Source organism: Telopea speciosissima, chromosome 7, assembly GCF_018873765.1.
Source record: "Telopea speciosissima isolate NSW1024214 ecotype Mountain lineage chromosome 7, Tspe_v1, whole genome shotgun sequence".
NCBI classification, from domain to species: Eukaryota; Viridiplantae; Streptophyta; class Magnoliopsida; order Proteales; family Proteaceae; genus Telopea; species Telopea speciosissima.
This window is the reverse complement of record NC_057922.1, coordinates 9,383,295-9,402,952: the sequence shown is the minus strand read 5'-3', so window position 1 is coordinate 9,402,952 and position 19,658 is coordinate 9,383,295. Positions and strand designations below refer to the sequence as shown.

The window sequence follows — 19,658 nt, the reverse complement described above, 5'->3', positions numbered from 1 at the left end:
TATATAAATGACTTTGTGTCATTTCGGCCGAGATTTTGCACTTTTGTTGACTCGTGGCGTGTCTAGTCTCGGTACATGAAAAAACCAAGTTTTTTGCAGAGATCTCATAATTGGTCATCTTGACAACTATGTGATGACCACCATTGAATTTTGGGTTTGTTTTGATAGTATATGGTTATGGGCTATTGTTTTAATTTTTTTTATTTGTAATGGGATCAGTTATAAGGTTTGGATTTTAGGTCCTAGGTGTACACGAAATTAATATTTTAATTAGGTCGTTACTATTAGTAGTGTGACCCATTAACTATTCATTAAGAAGTTATCTTAATAGATAAAGTTTATCCTATGTGTGGGACTTAGTTTGGAGGAGATAAGGTTAGTTTGAGTTAGCTTAAGATTCTTTCTAAAGCAGATAAACTTTGAGTCAGATTTGGAGGAGATTAGCTTAGTTTTGAGTCAAATTTGGTGAAGGAGGGAAACACGTATGTTGAATCCGACAGAAACCCTCACGATACACTTTAACAGGCAGCAAGTTCAATAAGGTTATTGGTGGTTATGGATACACTCAGTGCTTCTTTGGTCACTCTGTATTTGCTCGTCGTCATGGGGCTAAGGTTGTTATCCTTATTGTGTGCGTTAATGATATTATTATTTCTAATAATGACTTGTCTGGTATCGAAGATGTCAAGGTATATCTACATCAACATTTTCAGATGTCAGGGACTCTTAACACGGCGGGCATTCTCAAGCTTCTCTGGAAAATTTCTTTCCGCCAGGAATCCATCTGGGTCTCTTGGGTCCATTCCCATCTACTTAAATCTGACTCCATCTGGATTGTCTCTATCCCTGTTGATTCCTCTTGGATCTGGCGTAAGATCCTCTCCCTTCGCCCCCCCTTGCCCTTCGTGGGATTTCCTCTTCCATTGCTGATGGCACCACCACTTCTCTCTGGCTTGACCCTTGGCACCCTCTGGGGGTCCTCTTTAATCTCCTCGGCCCCAGAGCTATTTATTCCTCTAGCCTCCCTAAGGCAGCCCCTCTCTCATCCCTCATCTCCTCTGGATCTTGGACCCCCCACCCCTCTCTCAAATCTGGGCAACCCTCCCCCCTCTGCAGCCCACCCTCTCCCCTTGTGCGGATAAGGTTATTTGGCTTCTCTCCCCCAATGGTCTCTTCACCTCCTCTTCAGCCTGGAACCTCACCAGAGACCCTAGCCCTTCTGTCCCTTGGCACAACCTTGTCTGGTTCAAAGGCCATATCCCTCGCCATAGCCTCACTGTTTGGAGAGCCCTCAGACTTTGCCTGCCCACCCAAGCCTTCCTCGTTCACCGCAATATCCTCGCCCCCCCCCCCCTCTTATAACCTTTGCTGGAAGACCTCCATCACCTTTTCTTCGCTTGCCCTTTCACCTCCCCCATCTGGAAAAAAGCCCTGTCCTCGATTTGGCCTTGTAGCAGAAGGATCCTAGTCTTCGACCATGATTGGCTCTGGCTGCTCAAGACTTTTCATGGAAAGTCCATTTGTGACACTATTGGGAAGCTTTTGGCGCTGCTATCCACCATATTTGGTTGGAAAGGAACCTCAGGAGATGGACTTCCAACTCTAGATCTTTTGATGTGATTTGGAAAGCCATCTCCTTCGATGTGTCCTCCAAGCTCAGCTGCATCCGTTAGAGACATTTTTTTGACACCCCTAGGAACAGACATATTATGATTTCTTGGAGTCTTGATGTACACCTTATGCGGCCTTCCACCTCTGTGTAGGTTCGGTTGCCCCCCCCCCCCCCCCTTTTGTTCTTTTTTTTCTTTTTTCCCTTCTTGTATATTGGCTCTCTTTCCCTGCCCCCTCCTAGGGTTCGGTAATATACTTATTTACCACAAAAAAAAAACATTTTCAGATGGAGGACTTGGGGATGCTTTAGATATTTCTTGGGAATTTAAGTTGTACATTGTAAGACGGGTGCCGGTTTGTCTTAGAGGAAGTGTGTGCTTGATCTTCTGTCTGAGACTAGCATGTTGGGATGTAAACCCATTGATAACCTTATGGATCCTAAACAAAAAGCTTGAAATGCAGTTATGCAAAAGCTGATTTCAACTCCGTTTGTTAACTCTGGCAATCAACTTGGTGATATGTTCACGAAGGCATTATTCCGGCCTACATTTCTTAGTGGTTGTTCCTAGCTGGGTATGGGAAATATATATACTCCGGCTTGAGTGAGAGTGTTTAAAGTGTATCATGACGCTGTGGTCCATGGGTGTTCCATGGAGTTGTGTACTGTGGAATCATGTCTAAGTTGTAGTTAGTTGTTATTTCTTTAGGTGTTTCCTATTGTGATTTGGTTTAGATAGTTATTTGCTTTTATTATGATTGGTCATTCTAATTGGTCTTTGAATCTTAGTAGACATCCTACTAAGGGTTGGCTGTTAGCAATATAAAATATATTGCCAGTCCACGATAGAGTACTCTAACTCTATCGTTTCTCTGGCCTTTCTCCTGCTATCGGTTTATTCTCTTCTTCTTCTTCTCTATTGCTGCTTTCTTAATCTCTGGTATTATTACAGGACTGAACTACAAGGAAAGGTGGTGGGAAACAGTAGGGTTGAATAGGATGTATAGAAATTGAATAGAATAGTGAAAGAAGAAAAAAACACTGTTATGGGATTGTGGACAGCACCTGTGAACTGTAATGTTAAACATAAGGTAAAGGGAAGAGAAGAGATGGGAATGAAGAGACTAAGAGAGAGAACAAATAGAAGAAGAAAATCAGACAAACTGACCTGATATATAGTCAACAGCCTCACAACCAAGTAACAACTTTACTCCATTAATTCGTACAGCCAGAGGGCAGGGTAAATATATAAACCTCTTAAAATCTGACTCCTATTCCGACTAGAACTTGCCTAATCATAATACAACTCAATCCTCTACTTAATTGACCGATGATAGACTGAAAGGATTATAATTGGACTCCTAAGCTGACTAGGAACTAAGGGCCAATTACAACTTCAGAAATTCAAGAAAGAATATCAAAGTATTCCATTGTTTTCTTTAGATACTTCTATGGGGTTTTATTGATGAGGAGATGATTTTAAATACAAATATTGCAGTACAGTAAATGGATCATGACTGCATAAAAGGGCTACAAGAGGAACCAACTATATAGGAAATAATGGTCGTTCAGCCAAAAAGGATTTTATGTGGCTTTATATTGATAGGAATTCTTTGGTGAAACTCTGCAGATTACAGTACCTAAAGTATTTGATATATTCAGTCACATTTTATGTGGCTATATATTGATAGGAATTCTCTAGTGAAATATTGCAGATGACAGTACCTAAAGTATTTGATATATTCTGTCAAATTTTTAAAAATGCTGATGCATGAAAGGTGTTCCACTTACCTAAAAGGAAAGGTGTAAATTTCATGCGCTTGACTTTCTTTTTTGTAAATGTGTCATACTTTTGCATGAAATACATGCTGTTGAACTGAAGAAGGGAAAGTCAAAGATGCAAAGAAATACATGACAAAAGTGAAACTAAATAATTTTAGTTGCATTTTTGTTGGGTTTAGAAAAATAATTTCTTAATCTAGAGATAGGAACAATATGTTGGACTTGCGAAGCATATGCCACCAACATGTCATGATGTGGGGCATGTGCCACCCATTTGAATATTTGATGCATGGATTTTAAGTCTTGGGCTCCTTTCCTTAATCCTTGCCTTGTGGTGAGCCTCATGTTTTAGCCTATATGCCATTCAAAACACTATTTCAAGTATGACTTGTTTACTAGGTAAATGGCTTTCAGCATTGCTGTTCAGACCTGTAGATAGATTTGAGAATCCCCGGGTGGGCCACCGGTCAAATTTGGTGGCCCTATGCCCTATCTCAATTGGATGACCCCCTATGGATGGGCTTTACCCTTGATTTTTCAATAGCTCTTGTTGAGTTCACTTCCTGGACTTCTCAAACTTTTTTAAAAACCTCTATAATGACACATGGCGATTTCATAAAAAAAAAAATTTGAAATTTAGATGGATCATGGTAATGTGGACAACATGTCCAGATTTGGGCCCCAACTGAATTGCCACATTGCAGTTATTAAGGGTATGATGGAATAGGTTTTGGGTATAGGTGTGCTGGAACATTCTTGTGTTTCCTATTTCCTATGTGTGTTGTGCTGGCCTTTTAGATTTAGTCTCCACCTGCTAGGCACCTTGGTACTGGTGCTGATGCAGGAGCATGATCACCACCATTGGATGTGCCTTGATTCTCAATTTTGGGCCTTGGATTTTTTCCTTGTATCTTGGTTGTGTTGTAATATAGGTCTTTTATACATAGGGAGCGAGCCTTGGCGCAATGGTTAAGCTGTGCTATTGCAGCCTGTTGGTTGTGGGTTCAAAACTTGGAAACAGCCTCTCCTGCGAAGCAGGGGGTAAGGCTGCATACATTTGCCTCTCCCAGACCCCGCAGTAGCAGGAGCCTCGTGCACAGGTTGCTCCTTTATTCATAGGATAGCTTTTTAATTTGTTTGATTCTGTAATTTAGGTGGTGTTAGTGTTAGTAGTATTTTATTTAAGTTTTATTAGTGGGGACAGTTTATATGTTGTGCGAGGAGAGTTTATTTAATTATTAGATCTTAGAGTGGGGATTTTGTGGGGTCCTCTTTTGATCTTTTACATTGTCTTGAGTCTTGATTAGAAAGTAAGAATCATATTAGATTTAGTTTCTGTTTTTGGGTTTATTAGTAAAGAAAGTTTAAGAGTGCTAAAATATTCTACTCTTTTTTATGGGGTTTTTATTTTTTTTATTTAAAATAAATACTTGCAACCACCCCCTATTGATTAGAGATGAAATAAAGTATTTTTTTGTTTGAGAATTCTAAGCCAAGTAAAGGCTCCTCTCTTCTTCCCCCTTCCTCTCCCCATAGACAGATTGATCTCTCTTTCTTTCTTCCTACTAAACTGGTTGCTTTCTCTCTCCTTCCCCCCCCCCCCCCCCAAACGGTTGGCTCTCATGTCAGCCTAGTCCCTCTCTCTTTCTTCCCCTGTTGAACTCTCTCTCTCTCTGATGTAGATAAGTCACTTAAAGGGCTTATTTTAGTGGAAATAAGCTTTGGGTTGTGTTATATAGGCTTTTGATCCCGTGGGTTTACTTTGTAATTGGCCAATTTAATGAGCCTAAAATATGGGTAGAAAAGTAGGAAAATGGGATTTACTCCCTTTGTTTAGTTAGAGTCCTGTTTTGTGTCTAATTTCTTTATTCTTAGTCAATTTAGGTTACCTTATTAGCTAAGGATAGGGTTAGGCCTTTCCTTTTCAGTGTCTTGAGTCTATTTTTGAGTCTTCTATATAAGTTTGTAAGGGAGGCCAGTATTGTACATGAATTTGATTAATGAAATATTGGCTTTAGCCTTTGTGAAAATCCTGAGATCGCCAACCCTACCTTTCCCCATCCCCTTTCATCAGTTATTGAATTCAAACCCTAATTTTGTTCAAATCGAGTTCAAGAGTGCTACAAGCTGCTGGGTTCTCGTTCAACTGATTGTCACATCGATTTCTTGAAGATTACCACCTCAAGATCATTGTTGCTTCAACAGGTGATGCAGCTCCAAGTAGGAAGAAGAAGAAGAAGTCTTGAACTTAGGGCTTAATTAGGGAGCCATAGATTAGGTTTGTTTGCTAGCATTCTCCATACTTAGTTTAATTTTCTGTTTTTAGATTGAACCGGTTTAGAATTGGTTGTATCCAATTGGTTCAAGTGGTCCAATTTAAGTTATTTAGCTAGTTAGTTCTTAACTTAAGTTAGTAGGGGTATCTTGGTCATTTTCTGTTTTTATTAATTAGTTTAGATTTAAACCTCTCCCTTCCACGATTTTGTGAAGGAGAAGTCATTAATTTGTATTAGGATTTGGCTTAAAGCCATATTATAAATAAAGTAAATCGTGGAGGCTCCCCCACGGTTGAATATTTGAAAAAAAAACAGAAATTGTTGGCTGCCGATTGCTGCTGCTGCTGCTCCTCCTTTGGAATGTTGCCTTGTGATTCTATCAAGGAAGAAGGACAGGTGGATCTCCTGTGACTCCTTACGCCATGATGGCTGAGAGGTTCTCTCTCTTTGAAGGTGGTTCTATCCTTCAAACCTTGTTCAGACTTGCTGCCAATGGAGTTCTACTGTAAGTTTGAATTTTAATTTCTGTTTCCATTCATTCTCCTTCTCCAATCAATTCCCCCTTTATTTTCTGTTTTAATTTCATAAACCCTAGAACATCTAAGTTCTGTCCAGCCCTACCCTTTCACCCAAATCCCCTCCAAATTCAGGCATAACATCCTTGCCATAACCCTCACACTCGGTCCAGCTTTGAGCCCAATCTGATTAGTCAATCCCTAATTCCCCTCATCTCCCACAAAACCCAAAAAACCCTAAGATAGTCTCAATTCTGTCCAGACTATTCTAACCATTAGAATTGGCCAATATTTTGATCGAACCTCCCCCCCACTGCCAGTAAAACTCGACCAGAAACCCAGCCCAAAAATCCCATCCTAAACCCTAGTTTTCAACCTAGATTCTAAAACCTAAAACCCAAACCCTAAGCCTAAAATTCTGGAATTCGAATTTTGATTCAAATCTGATTCAAACCTGTTTTAGTAGCTTCCCCTAGGCCTGCCTATTAAAACCAGATATAAATTTCCCCATTCCCCCATACCCCCATACCTAACCCTAGGAATTGACCTAAATTCAGTTCTGTTCATTCGAACCAGCAGCCCCCCTTTTAGTTGATCTTGTTGCTTGGCTCCTAGTAGGTTTCCTACCTATCTAGGACTACATTAACTTGGTATTAGAGCCATGGATGAACATGGCAATCATATTGTTGATCCAGCACTGCCACACCCACCCGACCTTATGGCTGCTATGATGGACTTGTTCCAAAAACTTACTACTGAACAGAGGGCTGCAACTGAAGCCCAGAAGGCTGTTGCCGATGACATCATAGCTAGGGTGCAACGATTGGAAGAACAAAGAGGTCCCCTTGATAGAGACAACAACTTACCTATAGACGAAGACACGTACCAGCTCCATTCAGTGGTACAAAGGCTGCCAGATAGAGATGGGGATCCCAGAGATGATTACAAAGATCACAGAGATGGATACAGAGTTTACAGAGATGAACCCAGAGATCTTAGAGATGATTACAGAGGTCACAGAGATGGACCCAGAGTTCACAGGGACAGATATAGAGATGACAGATATGACAGAGATCATTACAGAGATCGTCAGGGCAGAACCAGAGGTACCCGTGAGCCTTCCCGGGAACACAGAGATCAACACCGAGGCTACAGAAACAGAGATAGAGAAGACCGGGACAGATGTAGAGGTCGCCAGCCTACTTTTGAGGAGTATATGAGGTCCTACTTCACTGGAGACCAGGGCCCTAATCGGCGCTACACAGACAACCAGAAGGTGAAGCTTGAGTTGAAAGAGTTTGATGGTAACCCTGACCCTCAGGTATTTTATGACTGGCTTGCTGCCCTAGATGATTATTTTGACTGGTATGATCTGTCTGAAGAGAGAAAAATGAAGCTAGTCTGTACTAAACTTGTCGGACCAGCACGCAAGTGGTGGAGAACCACTGAAAGAGAGATGGACTTTGATGGTACTGCACCCCGCACTTGGGAAGACATGAAATACGACTTGAGTAAGAAATATTTGCCAAAGCACTTCAGGTCTCAGTTACAGGATCAGTTCAACTCCCTCCGCCAAGGGACCATGTTTATAACTGAGTACATGAGGAAATTCAATGCCCTTTCTTCTCGCACTGGCATTAGGGAGGAGGGCATCCAAATGCTTTCCCGGTTCAGGTTGGGTTTGACAAGTGAGATCAACAGGGCAATTGGGGTGGTTGACGTTATGGACATTCGAGATTGCTTTGTGTTGAATAATGTAAACCAGAATACTGTGGGGGGTATTCTGGTCTTTCTACAGTTTATTTTATGTTTTAAGTTGTTTTATGTACTGCCTAGCTATGTCGGCTATGGCAGGGTTAGTTTTGTCATGTAATTATATTTTTAAAGTTATAAATAAAGGGCTTAGCTGATCACAATCGATCATTCAAGCATTCACCAAATTCTGGTTTTGATAACATGGTATTAGAGCACTCTTCTCTGATCTAGGGTTTTCAAAACCTTCCCCCTCCATCGATTGCTTCTCTTCCATCCCCTTCATCGATTTCCTCTCTCTCTTTTTTCTCTTTCTTTGGTTCTCTCAATTCTTCCAGGGCAGCACTAATGAGGTGATCCAATTGTGGTTCGAGTGCTGCCCTCCATTCCACCTCAGTTTTGATGCCTTAAATACAAGTTCGATAGCTGCTGGTTTTTTGTCTCTGCGATTTTTGCTGCTCCTATTTTTTGGAAGATTGACCCTATCGACATGGAAGGTTAATTGTTCACTTTGGAGCACCATCGGCAGACCTCTGCACAGCATATATCACATCTGAATTCTCCCAAACTGAAGCCCTCAAGTTATAGCCCTTCTTTTCTTTTATTGATCTCAATTGTTTCAAAACCCTGACACCTTATCGATTTTGGTTTTTTGAGCTGCTATTTGGGGAGATTTTTTTAGGGTTAATTCCCTGATTATATTGCTGCAATCGACCTTTGTTTCAGCACCAATTGCTGCAGTTTTTTTGAAGATCAGAAATTGTTATAATTTAAGGATCGATTTCTGCCTGGCAGTGTTTTGAAGATCAGATTTTTTTTACAACTCAAGGATCGATATCTGCCTGGCTGAACTATGGGTGACTCAAAGATAACCTCGGCTACTTCTGGAGGAGACCAGACTAGGAATGATTTCCTTCCCTATGCTGCTACCATCAAGCTTGGTAGCACCAACTATTTAATTTGGGCCAGATCATTATCCATGATTGTGGCTGGTAGGGGACTCACTGGCCATCTTACTAGTACCACCAAACAGCCCATTGAAGAAGGTGTTGCTCGTACTAAATGGGCTGCCAATGATGCAATGGTGATGTCCTTTGTTCTGAACTCCATGACCACTGACCTCTCTAGTCAGTATCTTCTCCTTGACACTGCTACTCAGATATGGACTGCTGTTAAGGGTACTTATGGTCATTCAGGGAGTGGTGCTCAGGTTTATGAGATCAGGAAAACTCTTCAAAACACTACTCAAAAGGAGATGACAGTCACTAAGTATTATGCTGCCTTCAAGTGTTTATGGCAGCAATTGGATCACTATGCTCGGTTTCAGCCTACCACTGCTGCTGATATTACTGCCTACCACACCTATGTAGATCAGTTTCGGGTCTTGACTTTCTGGCTGGGCTCAATGATGAGTATGATCCTATTCGGGTGCAGGTTCTTGGTCGGGTTCCTTTTCCCACTTTGGAGGAAACCTTTTCCTATGTACACAGTGAAGAGACAAGGAGGGCTGCTATGATGATTACTCCTAAGGTTGAAAGATCAGCCTTACAGACTGCTGGCTCCACTACTGACACTTCTGCTGATAATGTTGCTGCTACTGCTACAGCTAAAGAGCCTGTGAAGTGTGATCATTGCCACAAACCATATCAGATTAAGGCTCAGTGTTGGAAACTGTATGGAAAGCCTGCTGATTTTGAGAGCAAACGTGGTCGTGCTAAGCCTAAAAACAAAGCCAATCACACTGAAAGTGCAGCTCCAACTCCCACTACTGACATTGGTTTCTCCCAGGAAGAACTTCAAGCTCTCCGACGTCTGTTGAACACATCTGCTGCCCCCACTACATCTGCTGCCAATGCAGGTTCCTTCTTTGCCCGTATAGGTATTTCCTTTGCTGGTCATTGTGCATCAGTAGTTTCCACTCCTTGGATTATAGACTCCGGAGCTACTGATCATATGACAGGTTCCTTTAGTCTTTTTAATACCTACTTCCTTGCTTCTGGTAAGGACAAAGTTAAAATTGTTGATGGGTCCCTCTCCTTCATATCTGGGAAAGGATCCATTGGGTGTTCCCCTTCTTTAACATTATCTTCTGTGTTGCATATTCCCAAGTTTACCACTAGCCTTCTCTCCATTGGCAGTATTACCAAATCTCTAAACTGTAAAGTGACCTTCTTTCCTACTCATTGTGTTTTTCAAGAACTGAACTCGGGGAGGACGATTGGATCGGGTAAAGTGCATGACGGATTGTACCTGCTTGATGGAGATCCTGCATCTACTCAGGCTTTACCTTCTAGGCTTTGTTCTCCAGCATCAATCTCTTCTGAACTACACATATGGCACTCTAGACTAGGACATCCACCTTTAGGTACTTTATCTACTTTATTTCCAGCATTAAGTAATACATGTAATAAAGAAGACTTTTTTTGTGAGCGTTGTGTCTTGGCCAAACAGACACATTCCACCTATCCAATCTCTAATAAAAGGTCATCTTCTTTATTTCATGTTGTTCATACTGATGTGTGGGGTCCTAGTAGAAAAGTCTCTTTCGGGTCATCGGTGGTATGTAACCTTTATTGACTGCTATTCTAGGTTCACTTGGGTTTACCTTATGCACAATAAAAGTGAGGTTTTTTCATGCTTCCAGCACTTTCACCAGCTGGTTAAAACTCAATTTAATACCACTATTCAGATTTTAAGGAGTGATAATGGGAGAGAGTATATGGAAGGTCAGTTCCAAAAATACCTGGTTGCCCATGGAATCCTCCATCAGACCAGTTGTGTTGATACTCCAGCCCAAAATGGTGTGGCTGAGAGGAAAAATGGCCACCTCTTGAAGGTGGCTCGTGCCCTTCTATTTGCCCGTAATGTCCCTTCCGTTTATTGGAGGGATGCTGTCCTTACTGTAGCCTATCTAATTAATAGGCTGCCCAGTCGGGTCCTTAACTCTAGACCCCCTATTGAGCTCTTACTTGGCTCTTCCTCCTTTATTGTTCCCCCTAAGGTATTTGGCTGCGTTTGCTATGCCAGGGATACTAGGTCCCCGGGCAAACTTGACCCACGTAGTTTCCGGTGCATTTTCTTAGGGTACTCTGCTACACAGAAGGGGTACAAATGCTATCACCCTCCATCCCGCCGGACTTTTGTCAGCATGGATGTCGTGTTTCATGAGACTGTCTCCTACTATGTGTCCCCACCTCTTCAGGGGGAGAGTGTTAGTGAAGATGTGTTGACTATAGACTCTCCACCTCCACTCCAGTCCGTCTATAATGAGTTTGAATCTGTTCAGCCTGCTTCTAGTCCTCCCCCCTAGTCAGGGGGAGAGGTTCCTGTACAAGGGGAGATTTCCTCCTCCATTCAAGGGGAGCAAACCACCCCAGCCCAAACTCCTGTCCAGAGGACCATTAGTGAATTTCAAAGGAGGATTGATGCTAGTAACATGAAGACCTAGGCGAGGAAACATAAGCAGGTTCATTCAACTGTTGCTCCCGTACCCATCCAATTGCCGAACCTGGATCCAGAACCTGCCTCTCCACCTGGTAATGTTCCTTCTCCTGAGTTACCTATTGCTCTTCGCAAAGGTGTCAGGACTTGCACACAGCATCCCATATCTCATGTTGTTTCCTATGACTCCCGTTCCCCATCATTTCGTGCTTTTATTTCTTTTCTTTCTTCTGTTCGTGTTCCTAACAATTGGCAGGAAGCTCTATCAGATGGAAAGTGGAAGGCAACCATGATGGAAGAAATGGAGGCCTTGAAGAAAAATAACACATGGGAGCTTGTGGTTCTTCCACCTGGGAAGAAAACTGTTGGATGTAAATGGGTGTTTGTGGTGAAACAGAAAGTAGATGGCACTGTGGATAGGTATAAGGCACGGCTCGTAGCCAAGGGTTTCACTTAGACATACGGCATTGATTACCAGGAGACCTTTGCACCTGTTGCAAATTTGAATACCGTTCGTGTGTTGTTATCATGTGCAGTCAACCTTGGTTGGGATTTGCAGCAGTTAGATGTTAAAAATGCCTTCCTAAATGGAGCACTGGAGGAGGAGGTGTATATGGACATTCCACCAGGGTTCTCTTGTGACAGAAATAAAGGAAAAGTGTGTAGGTTGAAGCGTGCACTGTATGGACTGAAACAGTCACCCAGAGCTTGGTTTGGTCGATTCCACAAGGCCATGATTTCTGTGGGCTATAAACAGAGTAATGTTGATCACACACTCTTTATCAAGAGGGTTGGTGAAAAACTCACTGTTCTTGTAGTCTATGTTGATGACATAGTGGTTATTGGCAATGATGGTGATGAGATCAGACAGTTGAAGACCTTCCTTGGCCAGGAATTTGAGATTAAGGATCTAGGGAAAGTAAGATACTTTCTTGGGATTGAAGTGGCCAGATCTTCCAAAGGCATATTTCTCTCCCAAAGAAAGTATGTCCTAGACTTGTTGGCTGAAACAAGTTTGCTAAGCTGCCATCCTTCAGATACTCCTATGGATCCCATTGTTCTGCTCAAGGAAAATGAGGGTGAGCCTATTGATAAAGGCCGGTACCAAAGGCTTGTAGGGAAGTTGATTTATCTTTCACACACTCATCCTGACATTGTTGTTGCTGTGAGTGTTGTGAGTCAGTTTATGCATGATCCCTACACTTCTCATATGGAGGCTGTTCTTCGCATTCTACACTATTTAAAGTCAGCTCCTGGAAAAGGCATTCTTTTGTCTGCACATGGTCACCTATGGATAGAAGCATATACTGATGTTGATTGGGCTAGTTCTGCAGATCGCAAGTCTATTTCTGGGTATTGCTCCTTTGTAGGTGGGAATCTTCACCAAGGGACTGCCTGGAAAGTTATTTCATCCTAATCTAGTCAAGTGGGGCATGATCGATATCTTTGCTCCAACTTGAGGGGGAGTGTTGAATAATATAAACCAGAATACCGTCCATACGTGGACCACGGTATAGTTTCGGAGAAGAAACAAGTGTAGTCATCCACAATTGCCATGTAAATGGAGTCATCAACATATTGCAGGTAACCTATCCTAGGATATTGATGACCAATCTGTGACTGTGAAGAAGAACCATGACTACCCACTGATCCAATATGACGTGATGTCCGTGCTGGGCCTACTGGCAGCATGTATGGCTGGTGAATTGGGTAGCTAGGGTATGAAAAAATGTCGTCCACAAAAGATGATCCAGTACATCCCTGGGGCTGGTATTGGAACTGGGAGTCATAGTCCCCAATGAACTACCCATATCCATATCCACCTTGAGGTTGTGATGCACTATAATCCGATGATGATGGAGTGGTATGTGCGTCAAAAGATGGGGCACGCCAATGCCCACTCGGTCCTCTCTCTCTATCACCCATACTTAATCCGCCAACAAAGCTAGATAACTCATCAATATCCATATAATCAACAACCTGTGTCTGCCGACCCCTACGCTCTGGTCTTTCTACAGTTTATTTTATGTTTTAAGTTGTTTTATGTACTGCCTAGCTATGTCGGCTATGGCAGGGTTAGTTTTGTCATGTAATTATATTTTTAAAGTTATAAATAAAGGGCTTGGCTGATCACAATCGATCATTCAAGCATTCACCAAATTCTGGTTTTGATAACACTTTGAGAAGGCCTTGAAAGCAGAGGAGCTACTAGCTTCAAGTAAACAGCCGGGTTCTACTCCCAAGCCGGCCTACTTCAACACTAGCACCTCACGACAAGGTCCCTCTATAGGCAGCACCTCTCGCCCTGCAGTTCCCCCATGTATGGATGATAAGGGCAGAGCTCCTATGGGCCGTAATGACCCTTTTACTTGTTATTACTGTCAAGACAAGGGGCATATTGTTAGGGACTGCCCACACAAGAAGAAGCCTGTCAATGTAGCTGAAAAGGAAGAGGTTCAAGGTGAAGATGAAGACCAGGGTGTACATCATTGACATGCACTTCCTCCTGATAATGAAGATGATGTGGCTAATTATTGTGATGATGATGATGTACGAGGTGTTCATGTGATGCTTCACGAGGTTGCTGCCCAGCCAGAGTTCCAACCTTCTCCATCGGAGATGAATGCTTTCAAGATGGGGAGAGTTGATGCAGCTCCAAGTAGGAAGAAGAAGTCCTGAACTTAGGGCTTAATTAGGGAGCCATAGATTAGATTTATTTGCTAGTATTCTCCATACTTGGTTTAATTTTCTATTTTTAGATTGAATCGGTTTAGAATTGGTTGTATCCAATTAGTTCAAGTGGTCCAATTTAAGTTATTTAGCTAGTTAGTTCTTAACTTAAGTTAGTAGGGGTATTTTGTTTTAATTAATTAGTTTAGATTTAAACCTCTCCCTTCCACGATTTTGTGAAGGAGAAGTCATTAATTTGTATTAGAATTTGGCATAAAGCCATATTATGAATAAAGTAAATCGTCCCCCACGGTTGAATATTTGAAAAAAAAAACAGAAATTGTTGGCTGCCGATTGCTGCTGCTGCTGCTCCTTTGGAGTGTTGCCTTGTGGTTCTATCAAGGAAGAAGGACAGGTGGATCTCCTATGACTCCTTACGCCATGGCGGCTGGGAGGTTCTCTCTCTCTGAAGGTGGTTCTATCCTTCAACCCTTGTTCAGACTTGCTGCCAGTGGAGTTCTACCGTAAGTTTGAATTTTAATTTCTGTTTCCATTCATTCTCCTTCCCCAATCGATTCCCCCTTTATTTTCTTTTTTAATTTCGTAAACCCTAGAACATCTAAGTTCTGTCCAGCCCTACCCTTTCACCCAAATCCCCTCCAATTTCAGGCATAACATCCTTGCCATAACCCTCACACTCGATCCAGCTTTGAGCCCAATCTGATTAGTCAATCCCTAATTCCCCTCATCTCCCACAAAACCCAAAAAACCCTAAGATAGTCTCAATTCTGTCCAGACTATTCTAACCATCAGAATTAGCCAATATTTTGATCGAACCTTCTCCCCACTGCCAGTAAAACTCGACCAGAAACCCAGCCCAAAAATCCCATCCTAAACCCTAGTTTTCAACCTAGATTTTAAAACCTAAAACCCAAACCCTAAGCCTAAAATTCTGGAATTCGAATTTTGATTCAAATCTGATTCAAACCTGTTTTAGTAGCTTCCCCTAGGCCTGCCTATTAAAACCAGATATAAATTACCCCATTCCCCCATACCTAACCCTAGGAATTGACCTAAATTCAGTTCTGTCCATTTGAACCAGCAGCCCCCCTTTTAGTTGATCCTGTTGCTTGGCTCCTAGTAGGTTTCCTACCTATCTAGGACTACATTAACAGGTTACAAATTTGTGGGTTTTTATTGTTACTTTAACCAAGCAAATTGTTCCCTCATTTGAGTTCCCATTGTTCTCTTGGTTCCCTCATATGATTTTCGTTCTCATTGTTCTCTTGGTTCCCTTATATGATTTTAGTTCCCATTGTTCTCTTGATTCCCTCATATGATTTCTTGTTTATTGGAGGGTTTTCTGTTTGATCCTGCCTGGGATTAGACCTATTCAAGTTCTAGTCTTACATTATTTAGTATCAGAGCTATGGGTACACCAAGTACTAACCCTACAAGTGACCAAATTATTCTTCAACAACTGGCTGATATGGTCAAAGGTTTAACTGATGAGATGAAGTCGATGAAGCAACAAATAAATACGAGAAGAGTGTGAAGTCACCCTGGATGATAACATTGACATCTATAAGGTTAATGTTGAAGTTCCAGAAAATTCTATCGTCATGGAAGAGTCAGTCCTTGATGTTTCGAATGCCGAGCATACATTGAATAGTTTGAAGTAGAGAAGGTTGTAGACACAACTGTAGAAGACCTCATGGACACATGACTGCTGATTTAGAAGTTCAGCACATAGAGTTCATCATGCCACCAGAGTTCTTTGAAGAGAAAGTTCCATGCCTTGAAGACTACATTCCTAACATCCACAAGTTGCCTAAGTATTGTTATGGTTTGAAGATAGATATTCACCACACAAAGTTGATTCATCCATTTTGCAAAATTCGAAGTTGATTTTTTTTCAAGCAGGGGAGGATTGATGTAGATAAGTCACTTAGGGGCTTATTTTAGTGGAAATAAGCTTTGGGTTGGGTTATACATATGTTGGGATTTTGATCCCATGGGTTTACTTTGTAATTGGCCAATTTAATGAGCCTAAAATATCGGTAGAAAGTAGGAAAACTAGTTTAGTTAAGGTTCTGTTTTGAGTCTAATTTCTTTATTCTTAGTCAATTTAGGTTACCTTATTAGTTAAGGATAGGGTTAGGCCTTTCCTTATTAGTTAAGGATAGGATAGAGTCTTTTATATAAGTTTGTAAGGGGGGTCAGCATTGTACACGAATTTGATTAATGAAATATTGGCTTTAGCCTTTGTGAAAATCCTGAGATAGGTTGGGTGAGATGCCCAGGCTGAGATTCAACCCTACCTTAGTTTCCAATGTTTTCTTGGTTCCCTCATATGATTTTAGTTCCCATTGTTCTCGTGGTTCCCTCATATGATTTCTTGTTTATTGGAGGGTTTTCTATTTGATCCTGCCTGGGATTAGACCTATTCAGGTTCTAATCTCTCTCTCTCTCTCTCTCTCCCTCTACCCTCCCCATATCTTTTCTGTCTATTATTTCCTAATTCCCCTTCTTTTCTTCCATCGCAGGTTGTTGGAATATCAAAACCAGCAAGCTTCTCTACCCTTGGATCATGTGATGAAATCCTTAGACTTCTAGCTGTGTTGCAGCCAATGAAATCGTTGGTTCCTAATCTAGGATTAGGGTTGATTGACTGCATCTGGTGCGTCTTTCTTTTTCTGTAGTGGGTGAAAGAGGTTTGCCACTTAATAGGGAATTTCTAACATGCCAAGCCTGTTTAGTTATGGGCCTTTCTTCAATTTATACCTACATTTGCAATCTCATACAACTGTACCAGCTGCAATTTGCTACTGTTCATTTGCTTCGGAAATTTAATTATGTGCAGTTTTTTTTTGAACTGTTATTTCAATTTTTGGTGCCCTTTTTAAGGGTCTCGTTTCACCCAACAAAATCGAAGTATCGAACTCTCTACCTTAAAAAATGGAGGCAGATTGTTTGCACTTCTTGTATTTTTCTCTATTTCCAGCATCTTTATAAGGCTTAGTTTCTTTCAGATAAGTAATCCTGGTTCCGGTTTGGGTGGAGAAAGAAGGTGTATGTTGTTTTCCTTCAAATCACATTATTGTGACCTTGACTCGAACTTTAGTGACTAAGTCAGATTGAGATGAGTCAACCAGACACAAGCTCAAAATAAAAGCTTGATTCTGTTGATACCAGTTATCTGAACTGTTCAATGAGGGGGTGTTGATGTGGAGTAGAACCTAGGGAGAATTTGTGATTGAGTAATCCTTCAAAAAAGGATCAATGTAGGCCCCAATTGGATGTTGACACATTGTGGGGGTTAGAGAATAATACCATCTCTAGCGCATGGACTATGCTGGGCAGCTAATTTTTTTTTTGAAGTTTCTGAAATTTTGCACCCTATGGTTACATGGTTATTTTTTAAATTCGATTCTAAACTTTTTAAGTTTGCTATAAATTTTATCCAATTTGTTTGATTCTGATGCCATCAGAAGGGTTTTTCAATTCCATATCACCTGTTTGAATTGAAGATTGTGCAAATCCCAAGTTTGTTAGGACTGGGGAGAGTTAGCCAAAATACTAGTAGGTGAAACTGTGAGTGAATTGGGGCCTTAATGGGAGTTCAAAATAAACATGGAGCAGTTGAGAAGCTTTTATTTATTTATTTATATTTTAATTTTCGGAGTTACAGTTCTTATATCGTGGAAGATTGAGTTCCCTCTAAGTGTATCATAAGATTGAAGAAACTCAATCTAAACTCAGTTAAGATTTGATTATTATGAATTAGTTGTCAGAATCTGAATTTCCTCTAGTCTATCAGCTGGTAGAGAAATTCAGCATGCTGTTTGAGCTTCGATCCTGCGAAGACTTGACATAAGATTAAAAGAGGGTAAGTGGATAATTGGGAATGTATTAACTCTATACTGAATGGTGGATCACAGCCCAAACTGGACCTGAATTGAACTGAACAGGTTCTGATAAGGCTAAGGATGACCTTTGACACCAGGTGTTCTTTTCTCTTGTTTTCATTTGTTACCGTGCTGCATGATGCAGTACAATAAGTGACAGCTCACTACAATATGCTGAATGTTTTAGGGATATTGATATTCCCCGTCACCGGACTGGTACTACTAAATTCTGATATGAAACCAAGTTGTACAGGATGTTTCACACCAAATTAGTAACCATGCAAGCTAAGAAACGGCAAGGTTGTTTGCAATCAGCGGAAGTTAAATGATTGGGAATTGGTGGAATATCGTTTCTTGATGCAGATGTTTTACGAGGCATCATATAAAGGAGTGGGGTTTGATATTAGGAAATGGTTGGTGCTAGTAATGGTGCCTTCTCGCATTATATAAAGGAGTAGGGCTGGATATTAGGAAATGGTTGGTGCTAGTAAAGGTGCCTTCTCAGTTTAAGTCCAACTTTTATCCAGTGGTAAGAGGGTTGCAATTTCCTCATTGAACAAAATTTGCAATAAACCTTTGTCCCCTTGAGGAGTGGCATTTGCGTCGATTTTAGACCTAATGATGTAGCACCATGTGCCCACACCCGAAGGAAGAAGAAGAAGTAGTCCTGAAGTTAGGGCTTAGTTTGGAGCCATAGCTTAGGTTTACATTTAGTAGGTTCTATACTTAGTTTTATTTCAGCTTATTTGTAAACTTAATTTGAACCAGTTCAATCCATGGTTCAATTTAAGTGATTTAATTAAGTGTCTTTTGTTTTAAGTTATTAGGGGTAAATAGGTCTTTTAACCTTTTAAAATTTTAAGTTGTTTTAATTAGGTTCCCCCCTCCACGATTGAAGTGAGGGAAGAGTTTAATTTGTATTAGGATTTGGCCTATGGCCTTTTATTATAAAAGTTCAAATCGTGAGAGGCTCCCCCACAAGTTTATGAGTTTAAAAAAATCGTATTGCTGCCTTGTTGCTGCTGCTGCTCTTTGAGAGTATATCCTTGTGGTTCTATCAAGGTGGAAAGGGTAGGTGGATCTCCTACGACTCCTTACGCCGTGACGGCTGGGAGGATATCCATTGAAGGTGGTTCTATCCTTCTCCATTGCTCAATCCAGTAAGTATTTTAATTTTCTGCGATTCCCTCCTCCTAATCCTCTACAGCCTACCCTACAGCCTACCCTACAGCCCCCCTTTTATTTTATTTGAATTCCCTAAACCCTAGTTCAGTTACAGCCTCAACCAACCATCAAAACTTATTCATAATTCAGTCACAGCCCCTTTACATCATCCCCTCCGCTCGATATTCATCTCAGCCCTATCCAACCATCTAAACCCTAATTCCCCATTAACCTCCATTAAACCTAAAACCTGTTCAGACCTAATCTGCCATCAGAACCCCACCATATTTGGATCGAACATCCCCCTCCCTGTTTGGGAAACTCGATCCCAACCCTGGCCCAAACTCCCATTAAAAACCCTAGTTTTAACCTAAATTCTAAAACCCGAAACCCTAACCCTAAATTTTCTGAAATTTAAATTCTTATTCAAATCTAACAAACCCTAGCTCATTAAATTCCCTAAAGCCTGCCTAGTTTTACCATATAAACTATATTCTCATTAGTCATTACCCTACCCCAAACCCTAGAAATTGACCTAAAA

General features: G+C 41.2%; 1 protein-coding gene across 2 annotated transcripts in view; it reads left to right on the top strand.

The window, feature by feature from the left end:
- Positions 1-19,658, top strand: part of LOC122667335 (protein CELLULOSE SYNTHASE INTERACTIVE 3) — a 38,855-nt gene that overhangs the window by 13,333 nt on the left and 5,864 nt on the right. The gene's annotated exons all lie outside the window — the stretch shown is intronic.